Below are 17,393 nucleotides of genomic sequence, written 5' to 3'. Positions count from 1 at the left end.
CACAATGGAGGCTAGAGGGAAACAGAACAGACCGAAGGCTTTAAGAATGGGTTATAGGTTTTTGTAGAGAGAAGCATGGGAGAAAGGCCAGGCGACAAGGTTGTTTGTTTAACAGTACAAAAAGAGGCATGGGGGTTGAAGGTCCAGTCTGTATTTCTTATTGTTATTAATTAGAGAGTCAGAAATACAGAGGGACGAATCTTCCATCGCTGGTTCACTCCCCAAATGCTAGCCATGGCCAGGGCTGGGCCAGGCTGAAGCCAGGAGCCCAGCACTGCCTCCAGGTCTTCCAGGCCCAGGTGTTACAGCTGCCGCCTCTGCCTCCCAGGGTGTGCGTTGGCAGGAAGCTGGAACCGGGCCTTGGACGTGGGACGTGGTTGTCCCCACCGGTGTCTTCCCTACGAGCCGAACGCCTGCCCCACGGGCTGCTTATTTTCATAATGCGTGCAGATTGAATCGTCGTGGAGGTAATAATGAGCATTTCAGATGCGGGAGGAATGAATGAATGAGCAAACGCAAGTGAGTGCGTGCGTGGCTGAGGGAATAGCTGGGCTAGCGGCAGGTGCGGAGCGGGGTCCCCAGTGCCTTTTCTAGGTCTGGGAGTCCCTGAGCTGCATTCAGGATCCTGGCATTTTGGCTTTGCCCTCACCAGCTTTTAGAATTCCCATTAATCCTTTGGCGCGTTCTGATCAAACAGTGCTGTTCTCCGTCCAGCCGATGACGCGGGCCCTGCGTGGGGCGGTGCTGTGCCCTTTAACACGGCCGTGTGGCTGCCACCAAGGACGTTGCTCCATCTGATGCTGATTAAGTATTCAGTTAGGAGTGTCATGAAGATGGCTGTATTTATAGCCGGTGCGGGCTGTCTTGGCTGAAGAGATGGCAGTCTGAGCGACGCAGTGTCTCCGTGGTGATCCAGCCGATTGAATAGAGTGGCCTCATTGACCAGCTCTTCGGAGGCTTTTGGTGTGGCACCGACGGCAAGTGGGAAAGCAGGGGGGCGGTGGTTTTTGCCGTATTTTAGTGTCAGGGGGTGAAAGTGTTTTTGCTCATTGCATTCTTTGTTGCTGACAGTTCGAGTTGTGTTGAATTTGTTTTGTTGTTGTTGTTAAGGTCTTCCTTCCGTTGGTTCACCCCCTAAATGGCTGCTACGGCTGGCACACTGCGCCGATCCAAAGCCAGGAGCCAGGTGCTTCTCCTGGTCTCCCATGCGAGTGCAGGGCCCAAGCACTTGGGCCATCCTCCACTGCCTTCCCGGGCCACAGCAGGGAGCTGGACTGGAAGAGGAGCAACTGAGACAGAATCCGGTGCCCCAACCGGGACTAGAACCCCAGTTGCTGGTGCCGCAGGTGGAGGATTAGCCTAGTGAGCCACAGCACTGGCCTGCGTTGAATTTGATTCAGGCACAGGTGTATACCAAGTGCGCCTGGATCTCAAAAAAGGTGTCTTAACCAAGATCCGAGTCACAGAGGAGATGCGTCAGACACAGATTCCGTTCCAGAAGAATCTTCACGTGCTTCATCAGGCACCCGTGGAGCAGGGTCTGTGAGTCTAAAGCACCCTGGGTCTGCCAGGGTCTGATCAATAAAGCAAACCAGCTACACAGCATTGCCGGCCGGATAGAGGACGTAAATGGTGCTTCTGCTTGCCTGTGTAATCCTCCATGAGAACTCTGGAAAGTCTACCGGAGAACATTTGCTTTAGGCTTCAACCAAAGTGGGCGCTTCGCCGGGTGGGCGCTGTGCTAAGCCACCACTCGGAACACCCACATTCCACATGCAAGTGCCGGTTCAAGTCCCAGCCGCTCCACTTCTGATCCAGCTCTTGGCTAATGCACCTGGGAAGTGGCAGGTTGTGGGGCCCCTGCCACCCACATGGGAGACCTGGATGGAGCTCCTGGCTGCAGCTGTGGCCTGGCCCAGCCCTGGCTGTTGCAGGCATTTGGAGAATGAACCAACGGATGGGCGTGCTCTCTGTTTCTCTGCCCCTCAAATAAACAAATAATTTTTTTAAACATTGTGTTGTTTGAAGCCACTGAATTGGCGAGGATTTGTCTCGGCAACCATGGGAAGCGAATGCCCAAGGGTTGGGAACAAGAAATGGAGGAGAGCTCTGTGGGTGTGGTCCCGGAAAGTGGAAAGCCTGGTCCACTTGAGGTCAGGCGTCAGCAGGTGCAGCCCACCACTCCCCTCTCCTGGGGCAGAATGGGAGAGAGGGAATGGGAGCTCCTCCGGTGTCTCAGTGGGGAGATGTTGACGCCTGGAACGAGGGCTTCCAGGAGGATGAGGGACCAGCCACCATCAGGACACGTGGTGTGCGGGGATCGTGGGGACGGCTGCTGCCCCGGGGAGCCTCAGCCTTTATGCTTCAGACCTCTTGTCTGCGGAACCCCCGGGCCTGCCTTCCAGACCTCACATCTGGACCTCCCCGAGGAGAGTCGTGTGCGGATCCTACAGACGCGGGGGAAGACGCGTCTATACATCCTTCCTGTGGAGCTCAAGGACAGCTGCCGGGGTAGGAGCAGGACCGGCACCGAGGTGCGGGGAGAGCCGAGGCAGAAGCTGCTACTCTTCAGTGTGAGGTTAGAGCGGGATACACATTCAGTCCCCAGCCCTGTGTTCTCGCCCTGTGGGACTGAGTGTTGGCTCAGACCCTGTGATGAGCTCGGTCCACGACATCTTAGCAGACTTTCAAGTTGCTACGGGGCTGTCATCAACCCAGTGTAGACGGGAGATTGTTGGCGGATAAATATAAAATGACTGCGTGGACAGGTACGTCGTTCGGCGATATCTATTAGGAACCCGCTTTTATTTCAAGGGCATTTTTCTTTGAAGTGCTGAACAAATCATTTAAGCCAAATGAATATTCATTGCAAATGTCAGGAGCGGTTGGGTTTTATTTTCTTAGCGCCTTTGAACTTCTGAGTTGACTGTGAAAGATCAAATGCTCTCGTGCCGATATTTCCGCTTTTTAAAAATGTGATGGAGTTGCACGTGTCACTGATACCTAGTTTTTAATTACTATAAATGCTGTTTAAATAATACAGGAGTCTACGGTGTATTTCTTATGCTGTCAATCCCATATTTTCAGAAGATTTGCACATTCTGCCTTAGTTCAATCTTTACCGGTCTCCCCAGAGTATAGAGTTACTTCTGGAATGTTCAGAGCCGCTAAGGGTGTGGGGTGGCTGGGGGATGCTCTGGCAGGTGCCTGCTTCATGGGGTGGTCTCACAGGTGATGATGGGGACCACCAGGAGGTCGGCAGGCGTCTCAAGAGCTGAGTGGGCAGGGGAGCCAAGCGGAGTCAGAGTTTCAAGTCATGAGCTAAGGGTTTGGAACAGAGCTGGGAGAGATGCGTTACGGGTTAGCTGAGGTATCAGGAGACATGAGTTCAGGCAGCAAATGGCTACAGAATCTGAGTCGAACTGCTTGAAGCTATCAAACTTTGGACCACGCTTACCTTCTCTGGTAGCCGCGGTGGCATGCTGAGTCCCGTTCGGCACAGGTTCTGGTCAGAGCAAACTGTCCCCTTTGGGCTGTTTGTCCCTAGCGACATGCTGAGCTGTTTCTCAGTTTCTAAGACCGCAAGGCCAGAACCAACAGCTGCTGTGTTCCGTTCTCTGCCGCTGATCAGTTTATTTTACCAGCAGAGAGTCTGACTCTGTTCTTCCTGTGGCTCTGTCCAGCCCTGACTAAGGCAGACTCGCAGCCTGGGGCCAGCCCACACATCCTCTCTGAAGATGCACGCCAGCAAGCCTTTCCTGGGCCTTTTTAAAGATTTTATCTATTTATTTGAGAGCTAGAGACAGAGAGAAAGGCCTTCCTTCCATTGGTTTACTCCCCAAATGGCCACAACAGCTAGCAAGAGCCAGGAGCTTCTTCCAGGTCTCCCACATGGATGCAGGGCCCCAAGCACTTGGGCCATCTTCTACTGCTTTTCCAGGCCACAGCAGAGAGCTGGATTGGAAGTGGAGCAGCTGGGACTCGAACCGGCGCCTATATGGGATGCCGGCGCCACAGGCAGAGGATTAACCCAGTGCGCCACAGCGCTGGCTCCAGCTAACCTCTTTAAAGAGATCATCTAGTTCACGCCTCACGTGGGTAGGGGTGGGCACAGTGGTGATGATGCTGCGTTGGGAAGGCTACGACCCCTGTTGGAGTGTTTGGGTGCAAGTCCTACCACTGTTTCAATTCCAGTTTCCTGCTAATGTGCGTTCTGGGAGCCCATAGGTGGTGACTCAAGTACTTGGGTCCCTGCCACCTGTGTAGGAGACCCAGTTGGTGCTCCTGGCTTCTGGCTTCAGCCAGGCCCAGCCCTGGCTGTTGTAGCTGTTTTGGGAGTGAACCAGCTGGTGGAAGATCTCTCTGTCTCTCCTGCTATCTGTAGATCTGACTTTCAAATAAATACATAAAACTATTTTTTTTTTTTAAAACAAAGGGAGTGCATTCTGCGCTGTGTTTTCCTATAGCTCTGTAAATGAAGCCTACTTAGTGAATAGCTTTGAGCCATGTGCGTTCAGGGACTCTCCAGACAGGATCTGGAAGAGGCCCACTTGATGAACACATGCACTTCCTCCCAGCTCATCTGGTGCACAGCAGACACGTGTTTGTGTTGGGTGGGTCCTCGCCGAGCTAAACACAGAGTTACCATGAGAATGTGGGTGCAGACCCCAAAGCACAGGATACGGAGAGTCAAAGAAGCAGGTGTGTTGCCGTGGGCATAGCTGCCTGTTCACAGGAGTAGGAGGACGGAGACAGCCCAAGTGTCCAAGGGCTGAATGCATGTGCCGATGTGGTCTCTGCCGACAGCGGTGCAGGACCGAGAAATGCCACAGCACGGGGGACCTCCAAAGCAATAGGATATTGTTGGCGGCGCTGAAGGGAGGCAGACACTAAGGACTGTGGGTCGTGTGAATACGGGAAGTATTCAGGATGGGTGAATCCACAGATTCCAGCTGGTTCCAGGGGTCGGGAGAATGGGGAGGGGCCGCCTGGTGGGGAGGGACTTTTACTTTGGAGGGACGCAGATGTTTTGCTACTAGATAGCAAAACGCCTTGTGGTTGCACAGTGTTGCACCTGTTGTGTTTGCACAGCATGGGGAATGTACTGAGTATCCCTGGGGTGTTCACTTGGCAGCGGTTAATTTTCTTTTTCTTTTCTTTCTTTTTTTTTTTTTTTGACAGGCAGAGTGGACAGTGAGAGAGAGAGAGAGAGAGAGAAAGGTCTTCCTTTGCCGTTGGTTCACCCTCCAATGGCCGCTGTGGCCGGCGCGCTGTAGCTGGTGCACCGCGCTGATCTGAAGCCAGGAGCCAGGTGCTTATGCTGGTCTCCCATGGGGTGCAGGGCCCAAGCACTTGGGCCATCCTCCACTGCACTCCCGGGCCACAGCAGAGAGCTGGCCTGGAAGAGGAGCAACCGGGACAGAATCCGGCGCCCCGACCGGGACTAGAACCTGGTGTGCTGGCGCTGCAGGCGGAGGATTAACCTGTTGAGCCACGGCGCCGGCGGCAGCGGTTAATTTTCAATAAGTTAAGTGATAGCCGCCTCTGTGTAATATAGGGAAATGTGTAGGTATATAAATGCCTGGCTAAGCAGCTGAGAGTTTGAAAGGTTTTTGCTGCAGAACTGTAGACTAGGAGGCTGGGGAGTGTGGGGCAGTGTTGTAATATGTTATTTATATATTTTTTTAATTTGAGAGCAAAGAGGGAGAATGCCGGTTTATTTCCCAAATGCCCACAGTGGTCAGGGCTGGCCCGGGCTGAGCTAAAACTGGGAGCAGGACACCCAGTCCAGGGCTCCCCCATGGGAGCAGGGCCTCCGCTATGAGTTATCCTGGCTGCCTCCCAGCGTGCACAATTGCACAAAGCCGGAGTGTGTAGCTGGAGCCGGGGGTCCGGGACCCCAGCACTCAGATGTGGAAGGCAGGCAGCCTCGTCCACATCGTCACTGCTAGGCGAAACGCCCTCAGAATATTTTAAGCTGTGCCATAGCATCCGCTTTCATTAAGTGCATCATTTTAGATAACAAAAGATTTTAAAAATTTACAAAGTGTTAAGATCGTATGGTGATAAACGGAGCAGATATGTAAATCAGGGAGCGATGTTGAGTCGAGAAACTAAGACCGCTGAGAGTTATTTGAAGAAATCTCTCTGTGGGTGCTGCTGTGGAGCCGGTTCCAAGGCTGAGCTGAGCTGAGCTGATTGACAGGGCTTGGGGCCAGGCAACGGGAAGGGGTGGGGCTCACACAGGCACTGGGTCCCAAGTGTAGGCTTGGAGAGGGGGGCTCCCCAAAGAGGAAAGTAGAGGTCAGAAATCCCGCAAGTGGGGAGCTCCTCCCCGTTTCCTCTCTTATCTGCTCTAAACTCTACTCTTTCAACTTTGGAGCTGGTGGCACAGAAAACATTGGAATCTCGGCACCTTGGAACTACCGTGAGGATAGTCTGTCCCAGGGCGGGGAAAATCCTCCTTGGTTTCCTCCGTGTGAATTCCACATAAGAACGTAAGCAGGTTAACTGTTTGACACCAGAATCATTCCACTCACGTCCATAGGTGACATGGAAGTGACTCTTGTTCCCTGGGAGATCGGAAACCGGCGAGTCAAGGTGTTGCTTAGACAATAAAAATGGAAACGTTTGAAGTCCCCTGACTCCCTTTTAACTCACCCGAGATCCTAAGAATAGTTTTTGCATTCAAGGCATCAATAATAACTTCAACCCACCCAATCCTGTAGAGGATTTTAGTCCTTAAATCCTATTTTTAAAGCCCATTAAAAACTCATTTTTAGAATGTGATGTGCGAGGACCTCATCAAACACCTGGGAAAGGAGCCAGCGGCCCCACGTGTGTCCTTGGATGTCAGGTGTGACCTCCCCAGGGGACTCTGGGGATTACAAGTTGTCACCTGAATCCACACGGGCATCGTGGCCTGGCCGCTCGCACCCGAGGGTGTGGCCAAGAGGCCAGGGGTGGGGTGGGTTAGGGATTCCTGGCCCCGGCGTGGTCTGAGTGGAGTGTCTGAGAGCTGTCACCCCACTAGCTCTGTTAGCAGCAGGTGGGTAAAGTAACAGACAAAGCGTTAGAACCGTGGACGCTGGGGCTACTATTGTAAATGACATTTGTTTACATTAAAAGTTTTTATTTATGTAAGGGGAACAGATTCCATGTATCTCCTACGTCCAGATTTAAGAGCATAGTGACACCTCCCACGCTACCTTCCCCCCCCCCTTCCATTCTGATTTGTCTTTTAATTTTGACAGTGACATACTTTCATTTTACTTTATAATCACCAGCTTTATTCCACTGAATAAAGACTTCTACAAGTAGTAAGTAGAAAAGCCACCATTCCCCAAGCGTATAGACAAGAGCTATGAGCAATAATCAGATCTCAGAATCTCAGTTTCACTCACATGCGTTGCATTTTTTCCTTTTCTCTAACATATGAACTTCTAATACTGCTTTTGATCTGGTGTTAGGAAAGTATTGACAAATACTTAAATCGCTACTTAAATCGATAACCCATGTTCTTAGTTACAGAAACCAAGCCAAACTAATCAGGAGCATCGGAACTACTCTTGAGTGTGTTTCTCAATGATGTCAACAAGTCGCTGAAGTTTTAGAAAGTTTTCCCAGGGAATTTCCCCTGCTGTAGGAATCACAGTGTCTGTTTTCCGTGTAATGAGAGAACTCCGGACGCTCACAGCCGGTCAGACTCTACAGGGGGCCAGCGCCCAGGAAGTGCGTACCTCTGGGAACCCCTCTGGAGTCTGCACATAGGTTCCCAGCTTGGTTTCCATCCGGGCTTCCTGTCTTGTTGTTTCCAGACCATTCTGCTATTGCAGCCCAAGTGGGCATGGATGGGTGAGTGGGTGAGAAAGTGTGGTGTAACGGCTTCTGGAGTATTACTCAGCCGTCAAAAGGAAGGGCGTTCGGACACTTGCCACCACACGGGCGAGCCTGGAGGTGTGGTGCTCAGGGAGGTAAGCCAGCCGACTCAAGCCACGCCGCAGGGTTCCCCGTGTGTGAGGGGCCGGCAGCCGCCAGAGGAACACAGGCGGAGAGCAGAGTGGCTGGGCAGGGCGGCGTGAGGAGCTATGGGATAACGGGTATGGGGTTCTCAGTTGGGCAAGGTCGAGAGCTACCTGTGGACGGATGGTGGTGACGGCAGCCTGGCCGTGTACTTAATGCCACTGGACCGGACATTGGGAAAGGGTTAAGATGCTAAATTTCATGGGTGTTTTACTATGAGTTTTAAGAATTTAGTTACAAGAGTTACAGAGAAAGAGGGAGAAACAGAGATCTTCCAAGCACTGGTTCACTCCCCAGATGCATGCACTAGCCAGGGTTCGGCCAGAATGAAGCTGGAAGCCAGGAACTCCATCCGGGTCTCCCATGTGGGTGCAGGGACCCAAGTCCTTGGGCCATCTTCCATTGCCTTCCCAGGCACAGGAAGATGGATGGGAAGAAGAGTGACTGGGGCTTGAACCCGTCACTTTGCTATGGGATGCTGGTGTCACAAGTGTCGGCTTCACCTGCTGTGCAACCCTACTCCCTGAAGGGTGAGATCTTTGCTGTTATTTTTTATTAATTATTTAAACATGCACATGCGTTTCTATGGAAAACCCTTTTCAGGCGTATGGAGCTTCTTTGGCACAGTCTGTGTGTGCTCCCGGATTTCAGGGTGCGCTGTGTCTGGGAGGGGCTGGGGTGGGGGTGCTGAGGCTCTGCTTTCTCATCAGATCCCCCCAGATGTCAGTGAGGAGACCGACGCCCAGAGAGACACAGGTTCAAGGCCCGGGCTCCCGCTTGGCCTGGGGAGGCCCATGCTGGAGATTGCGGTGCGAATGGCTCCCACCAGGGGAAATCATCCTGTGCTCCTTCCAGGTCCCAAGGCCCAGGGCCGGCAATCCTTGCTTCTCCCTCATCCTGCTCTCCCCTGGGCACTGGTCTCATTTCCAGACTGGGGGCAGCATGGCCCAGGGACTCCTGAGCGTCCCCAGACAGTGATGCATGCCAGCGTGGGTCCCACACCCGTTCTTACACCGGGCAGCGGAGAGTGGTGAGGTCAGACGGCCGCCCAGAGGTGCACAGGTACAGCCACGTGGGCGTCTGCTTCCCCGGCTGCACGCGGCGGCCTCGGGCTCTGCTGTGTTGCTCTGCCCTGCGCCTGTGGGCCCTGGTGGTGCAGATATACAGATGTTCCTTGGTTACTTAATTCTCACCTGCGTGGCTGCTGTGCTGTGGGACCATGAAACACACACTACCACCACATGGGAGCTTTGTGCAAACCTTTAAAAACACACGGAGAGTCCTGTCGTGTCGGTCTGTGCTGAGGAAGGCATATGGGACTCCGGCAGGTGCAACGGGGACCACTTGGCCTTCGATGCCCTGGGGCAGGGGCTCCGCTGAAGCCTGAAGATCTTGATGGGACGGAACGACTGGCTGAGATCTTTCTGGAATTGGCTCTGAGAGTGGTCTTGCAGAAGGGCTTAAGTGAGCAGCTACAGGGGAAGAAACACCCATGGGGATGCACAGAGTGGGGAGTCCGGGCAGAAGGGCTGCATGGCTGGTGCTGATGCTGAGCTGCGCGAGGCCATGAACTTGGTCTTGGGTTAGAGGTTTCTTGTTAAGTGCAAAGCATGTTGTAAAACATGCAAAAAAAAAATGGGGGCTTGTTTTTTAAAATATGTGTTTGTTTGAAAGGCAGAGTGACAGGGAGGAGGAGAGACAGGCACACACACGCACACACACACACGAGAGAAAGAGAGAGAGAGAGAAAGAGAAAGAAAAGAGAGAAGGGGAGAGGGGAGAGGGGAGAGGGGAGGGGGGAGAGGGGAGGGGAGAGGAGAAAGAAAAGTCTGGAGCCAGGAACTCCATCCAGGTCTCCCACATGGGTGCAGGGGCCCAAGCACTTGGTCCATCCTCCACTGCTTTCCCAGGCACATTAGCAGGGAGTTGGATCGAAAGTGGAGCAGCCGGGACTTGAACTGGTACTCTGATGCGGATGCTGGCATCACAGACATACTGCCCGCCCTGTGCCATGACACCAGCCTCCCCACAACTGAGTTGTTAGGCATTTTCTGAAGTTTGGCTTTGGTGGCAGTCATGGTGCACGTCTATGAGAATACGGTAATTATTCTGAGCACAGCACGGGGGCCCATTGCTGGCTTCCTTCCCAGTGGAACAGCACACAGAACGCGGTAGTTGGTGGCAGAGTTAGCGTCCACCTCTGCTGAGGTTGGGAACAGTAAAGGCTGTTTTGTCTCCATGCACAACTCGCTGCTTCATGGAACTGGTGCCCGGAGAAACCAGCATTTTACTGTACGAGACGCCTGGCGACAGCTGTTATAAATTGAGCTCGATTGATTTTTCCAAGAATAGCGTTCCAACTCTGACCGAAATTACAGGCAGCTGCCTGCTGCTAGAGCCCACACCATCCCCTCCCTCGTGTCCTCCTGTCGCAAAATGCGTCCGCACCTCAAAAACCAAGGTCCGATCGGCACGGTTCCTTAGTCTGGAAGTTGTGCCTCAGGGTCTGTGTTCCAGTTCTCCTCACTTGGTAAGTGAACCGCCCCATGTGGGCAGAACACGGACTTCATTGTCATTTTCTCCCTGTTGTCTCTGTGTCTGATTTCATATTCGTCTAATTTTTCCAACGTTCCAACTCGGCTTTCCTCCTTTTTTTATTTCTAGGTTTAACATCATCATTTTTTTTTTAAAGTTTCTTAGTGCTAGATTTTTTCTTTTTTAGCAACCTCTATAAAGTTCCTAGGATTTGGGGGAGACTAAAATGAATTTGTGAAAATTAAGTAATATTTGAGCCTTTTTGTTTTTAAATACCAATGCCCTCTTAACTTGAAATGTGATCTACATTATCATATAGCAAGCCAAATGGTGTACCTAGGGATGTAACCTTTTTTTAGATAATATTTTCTGACTCTGAGGAATGTCTTTTTTTAAAGATTTGTTTATTTATTTGAAAATCAGAGTTACACAGAGGAGAGGGAGAGAGAGAGAGAGGTCTTCTATCCGCTGGTTCACTCCCCAATTGGCCACAATGGCCAGAGCTACGCCAATCCGAAGCCAGGAGTTTCCTCCAGGTCTCCCACGTGGGTGCAGGGGCCCAAGGACTTGGTCCATCTTCTACTGCTTTCCCAGGCCTCAGCAGGGAGCTGGATCAGAAGTGGAGCAGCCAGCACTAGAACCAGTGCCCATATGGGATGCCGGTGCTTCAGGCCAGGGTGTTAACCCGCCGCACCACATCACCGGCCCCTGAGTCTTTGTTCTTATTGATTGATTAATTGATTGGCAAAAGGAGGGGGGGGGGAGAACTGACTTCCCATTGGCTGATTATCTTGCTAAATGCCCGTAACAGTCAGGCCTGGGGCCAGGACAAAGCCAGGAGCCAAGAACTTAGTCCAGGTCTCCCCAGGTGAGTGACAGGGACCCAGGCACTTGAGCCGCCACCTGCTGCCTCTCGGTCTTGCATCAGGAGGAAGCCACAATCAGAGCAGAGCTGGGACTCAGACCTGCGCACTCCGATACGGGAGGCTGGCATTGCAGGCGGGATTTTATCTGCCAGACCTGCCATTCTAAATATACTTGCTTTTTTATTTAACATTTTATTGATTTTGAAAGACTTAGAGGGGAGGCAGAGGGAGGGAGGGAAGGATTGAGGGGAAAGAGAAAGAGAGAGAGAGAGAGAGAGAGAGAGAGATCTTCCAACTGCTGGTTCACTCCTCAGATGGCTGCGACTGGACCAGGCTGAAGCCAGGAGCCAGGAACTTCATTCCGGTCTTCCACGTGGGTGCAGGGCCCCAAGCACTTGGGCCATCTTCTGCTGCTTTCCCAGGCCACAGCAGAGAGCTGGATTGGAAGCGGAGCAGCTGGGACTCGAGCCAGCACCTGTATGGGATGCCAGTGTCTCAAGGGGCAGCTTTACCCACTATGCCACAACACTGGCCCTTTAAAACTTTTTTCTTAATTTTTATTTTTCTACTTTTCTTAAGAATATAATTGTCATCACCAAGGACATACATCTTTGTGGTTTTTTGCATCTCATGCTGACCAACATTGTGCGTTAATCTGGCCACACTGACTAAAATACCAGAGAAAGGCCACCCAGGAAGGAAGGTGACCTTGGCTCATGGTGTTGGAGGTCCACAGCCAAGGTTGAGTAGCCCCGTTGGTCTGGCATCTCAGGAGAGCTGTGAAGGCAGAAGGCACTCGGAGAGAGGCTCACGTGGGGAGCCAGGGAGCAGAGAGACGAGACTGGGGGCGAGGCAGAGCCAGAGCCGGGAGCTCAACGCAGGTCTCCTGGGTGGGCGGCGGGGACCCACCCGCTGAGCCGTCACCACTGCCTGCCAGGGTTTGCCTCTGCAGGGAGCAGGGTCAGGATCGAACCCATGCAGGCTGATGCAGGACGTGGGGTGTCCCAACCCGGGCTTTAGCCACAAGGCCCAGCCTCTGCTGCTCGTTCAAGGCTGCGTGGTGATCCACTGAATGGGCATGCCTCGGTTTCTTTCTGCATTGCTCCACCGACAGACACCCGGCCGGCGTCCTTGTCCCTGCTGCTGTGGGCAGGCTGAGGTGCACGTGGAAGGGCAGGCATGAGGGGTGGCTTTGTCTCGTTGCATTTGGACATGCAAGAGGGACTGCAGAGGCCTCCCACATGAGTGCAGGGGCCCAAGGACTTGGGCCATCTCCTACTGCTTTCCCAGGCCACAGCAGAAAGCTGGATCGGAAGTGGAGCAGCCGGGACTCGAACTGCCGCCCATATGGGATGCCGGCGCCGCAGGCAGCAGCTTTACCCACTATGCCACAGCGCTGGCCCTGTCTCTTGTCTTTTGGATGATAACTAACCCGGTGGCCAATTTCAGGACTCACAATTTTTTTTTTTTTTTTTTTTTTTTTTTACAGGCAGAGTGGACAGTGAGAGAGACAGAAAGAAAGGTCTTCCTTTTTGCCGTTGGTTCACCCTCCAATGGCCGCCGCGGCCGGCGCACCACGCTGATCCGAAGCCAGGAGCCAGGTGCTTCTCCTGGTCCCCCATGCGGGTGCAGGGCCCAAGCACTTGGGCCATCCTCCACTGCCTTCCCGGGCCACAGCAGGGAGCTGGCCTGGAAGAGGGGCAACCGGGACTAGAACCCGGTGTGCTGGCGCTGCAAGGCGGAGGATTAGCCTATTGAGCCGCGGTGCCGGCCATAAATTTTTAACAGTGAAAAAAAATCCATAAAACTTTCTCAGACCATATTTTTAAAAAGATGTATTTATGATAGCAGTACAAATTGGCTCTCATCCTTGGGCCCCTGCACCCATGTGGGAGACCCGGAAGAAGCTCCTGGCTTTAGATCAGCCCAGCTCTGGCCATTGTGGCCATTTGGGGAGTGAACCAGCAGATGGAAGACCTCTCTCTCTCTCTCTCTCTCTCTCTCTGTAACTCTGTCTTTCAAATAAATAAAATTAATCTTTTAAATAAAAAAGACGTATTTATTTATTTATTTGAAAAGCAGAGTTAGAGAGACAGAGAGGTCTTCCATCTGCTGGTTCACTCCCCAGATGGCTGCAACAGCTAAGGGTGGGCCAGGCCAAAGCCAGGAGCCAGGAAGTTCATCTGGGTCTCCCATGTAGGTGGAAAGGGCCCAAGTACTTAGGCCATCTTCTGCTGCTTTCCCAGGCAGATAAGCAGGGAGCTGGATCAGAAGTGGAGCAGCCGAGACTTGAATTGAAGCCACATGGGATGCTGGTGTGGTGGGCAGAGGCTGAACGCACGACGCCACGATGCCAGCCCCCATTCAAACTCCTCACGACATTATTTATCTGGGCTGCTCCTCTCCGACTGTGAATTCATTTTCTGCATTTATGAGTCAATCGTCTGCATGCCTGCCGATGGTGTTTGTCACTGCGTATTTCATTTTCTTACATCACATCTTATTTCAGCCAGTTCTTGCTCGGTACGCTCTCTTATTTCCAAAGGGTAGGTGGTCTTTAAACTGTTTTCTGTCCCTCGAGGACTGCCAGGAGGGATGTTAGGGTGGTAGTTAGGGTTCTCTTCCTACCTCTCTACTTAGCCTTTCTGCTCTTAGAAGAATTCATGGGTGGAGAATGGGTTCAATTCTACGCAAAAATATTGAGCGGCTACTGCGTGCCAAGCACTATTCCAAGATCTGGGGATACAGCAGTGAAGAAAACCCTGAAAAAAATCCCTGCCCACGTGGAGGTTTTATTCTCATGGGGTCTAAGCTTTCAAGTAAGTGAAACGCTAGAGCCTCAGGCAGAGGGGTGTGCCGGGGGAAACACAGTAAGGAAAGGAGAGGGAGAAGTGTCAGGTGCAGAGGAGGGCACCCCTTGGGAGGCACTGTTGGCTGGAAGCCGCTCGTGGGAGCATGCACTGTGAGTGTGGATGACAAGCCGGACTGAGTGTTCGTGACCTCCAAGAGGCACTAGGAGGCCATGAGGAGTGAGCAGCGCAGGGGTGTTGAGATGGGACGACTGCAGGCCAGAGTGGAGGCAGAGAACTGGGGCCGGGCTAGCGTCAAAGAGGACTAGACACATCGCCGGGCAGAGTGACCAGGGCCGGTCGAAGTGTTGGGTGCTGGCCACGGTCACGGGCCCCAGAACTGAAATGGAGGGGCCACTTCTGAGCAGGGGGAAGATGAGGGCGGGGCCAGAGCAGGTGCGAAGGCATGAGCAGGAAGATGAAGTGGGTGGCACGGAGTGACAGGTGTGAAGTGTGGCCATGGGCACCGTGCAAGGGCCAGTCTGGGGCAGCCTTTGGGTGCCCTGGTGGAGATTTCAGAAGCTGTCCTGAGGGCATCCGGGAGAGCTCGGGTGAGTGTTCCCAGAGGTGATGTGGTTGCTCTACAGTTTAAGACCTCTTTGTTCTATGTGGGACGCCGTGTAGGGGCAGGACCACCTGTTAGGGGCTGGTGGGACGGAGCTCAGGTGAGAGGCAGCCGTGTTTGGACCAGAGCAGTAACGACAGGGAGTCATCGAGAGCTGGAGACCCGGTGATGGGATTGTGGGGCTCAGCCCATGACAGAGCTGGGACTGCATGCCGAGTGACATGGCGCTGGACCGCTCACCTGTGTGAGCAGGAATCCTGCTTCGGAGCTGCTGTATCTCGATGTCCCTGGACGTGCAGGAGGGACACCTGCTCTGTGGACTCGTTGGGACCTCAAGGGGGGAGGCCAGGACGAGAGTCGCACACGAGGACGTCAGAGACCTGTAGACGGGTTTGTCTTTGTTTATCTGAGAGGCAGAGTTCTCTGTCTCATCGGCTGGTTCACTCCCCAAGTGTCTGGGGCAGTCAGGGCTGGGCCAGCGTGGAGCCAGGAGCTCCGTCCAGGTCTCCCTGTGGCTGACATGGACCCAGATAGTTGAGCCATCGCCTGCTGTGCACCCTGGGCACACAGGAAGCTGGAATCAGTAGAGCCGAGACTCAAACCAGGCAGTCGGATGTGGGATGCCAGGATCCCAAGCCACGTGTTAGCTGATGCGGATGGGTTTAAGGTTGTTGGGTTGGAGGAGAGGGACCTCTCGTATGAGGGTAGAGAGAAGCAGGCCCAAGCTCTGGGAAGGTCTAGGAGAGGTTTCCGGAAAGAGTGGACTGCAGAGAGGGAGAGCAAGCCCAGGAGCCACCTGCCCTGGGGACCACGTGCACGAGCACTTGCAGGGAGGATGTGGGACTGTGGCAACCATTGCTGGGCCCCGGGTACGATGGGGACTGAGGGTGACTGCTAGGCTGGCCGTTCTCACCTGCGCCACCGGGGCCAGGCCTGGGCATGATGGCGGCTCCCGGGGGGACCTTGTTCCTGACCCCATATCTAAGGGACGGCCCCTCTGAGGTGCCAATCACCACAGGAGAGCAGCGCGCACAGCAGCCCAGCACAGCTTTGCAGAAGGGTTGGGAGCAGCGGTTTGATCGCCTGGAATAAAAGCCAGGACGAGCTTCCCTGAAGCCGTGTGGGCCTGCAGGAATAGAACATGCCTTGGGCCGGTGCCGTGGCTCACTAGGCTAATCCTCCGCCTGCGGCGCCGGCACCCCGGATTCTAGTCCCTGTCAGGGCACCAGATTCTGTCCTGGTTGCTCCTCTTCCAGTCCAGCTCTCTGCTGTGGCCCGGGAAGGCAGTGGAAGATGGCCCAAGTGCTTGGGCCCTGCACCCGCATGGGAGACCAGGAGAAGCACCTGGCTCCTGGCTTAGGATCAGCGCAATGCGCTGGCCGCAGTGGCCATTGTGGGGTGAACCAATGGCAAAGGAAGACCTTTCTCTCTGTCTCTCTCTCTCACTGTCCAATCTGCCTGTCAAAAAAACAAAAACAAAAACAAACAAAAAAAACCAACACGCCTTGCTGGGGAGTCTCAGTAAGGTCACTGGGCATCCCCTTTGTGGTAAGTTTGCTTGTGACCTGCACTGGAAACCTGAGCGTTGAAGCTAAGTGAAGTTAGTGAAACTGCCTCCTTTTTTTTTTTAAGGATTTATTTATTTGAAAAGCAGAGATGCAGAGAGAGAGGGAGAGAGAGACCCTTCATTTGCTGATTCACTCCCCAGATGACATAATGGCTGGGGCTGTGCCAAACTGATGCTGCCGGGAGCCAGGAATTTCATCCGGGTCTCCCACGTGGGTGCAGGGACCCAAACACTTGGACCATCCTCCACTGCTTTCCCAGGTGCATTAGCAGGGAGCTGGATTGGAAGTAGAGCAGCTGGGACTCAGACCGGTGCTCCTATGGAATGCTGGTATCGCAGGTGTTGGCTTAACCACAGCCCCCAAACTGTGTCCTGTGGATGAGAGTTTAGGGTGGTTCTTTTTTTTTTGAAAGATTGAGTTATTTTATTTGAGAGGCAGAGACACAGAGAGATCTTCCATCTGCTGGTGTACTTCCCAGACTCCCTAGGTGGCCACAATGGCCCAGGCTGGGCCAGGCTGAAGCCAGGAGCTTCATTCGAATCTCCCACATGGGTGCAGGGGCCCAGGCACTTGGACCATCCTTAGCTGTTGTCCCAGGTGCATTAGCAGGGAGCTGGGTCAGAAGTGGAGCAGCTGGGACTCGAACCAGCGTCCCTGTGGGATGCCAGCATCGCAGGCAGTGGCTTTGCCCACTACGCCACAGTGCCAGCCCAGATTTCAGAGCTCTTTAACCTTGAGGGCTACACGCTGAGCTGCCAGGTTCTGTGGACCTCTGTCTGCACTTACAAAGATGGGCACTGAGCAGAGCGAGCAGAGTTTGCACCTGCTCCTCCATGGGCTCGTTTCTCAGGACAGCTGTCACAGCTGGGTGCATGGGGTCTTGTTTTCCTGTGTCCCTTTTAAATTTCAGGGGAAATTGGAATGACTCTGGGAACCCAGTCTCAGCGAGTCGTTCGTTTTTCCCGGCAAAGGTCAGCAGCAGGAGCTG

At 53.5% G+C, this 17,393-nt stretch overlaps 1 pseudogene; it reads left to right on the top strand.

Annotated features, from left to right (window-relative positions):
- Positions 1 to 17,393, top strand: part of LOC133773522 (carnosine N-methyltransferase-like) — a 67,010-nt pseudogene that overhangs the window by 5,867 nt on the left and 43,750 nt on the right.

The sequence above is a fragment of the Lepus europaeus genome, chromosome 14, assembly GCF_033115175.1.
Source record: "Lepus europaeus isolate LE1 chromosome 14, mLepTim1.pri, whole genome shotgun sequence".
NCBI lineage: Eukaryota > Metazoa > Chordata > Mammalia > Lagomorpha > Leporidae > Lepus > Lepus europaeus.
This window is presented reverse-complemented; position numbering and strand designations above follow the sequence as displayed.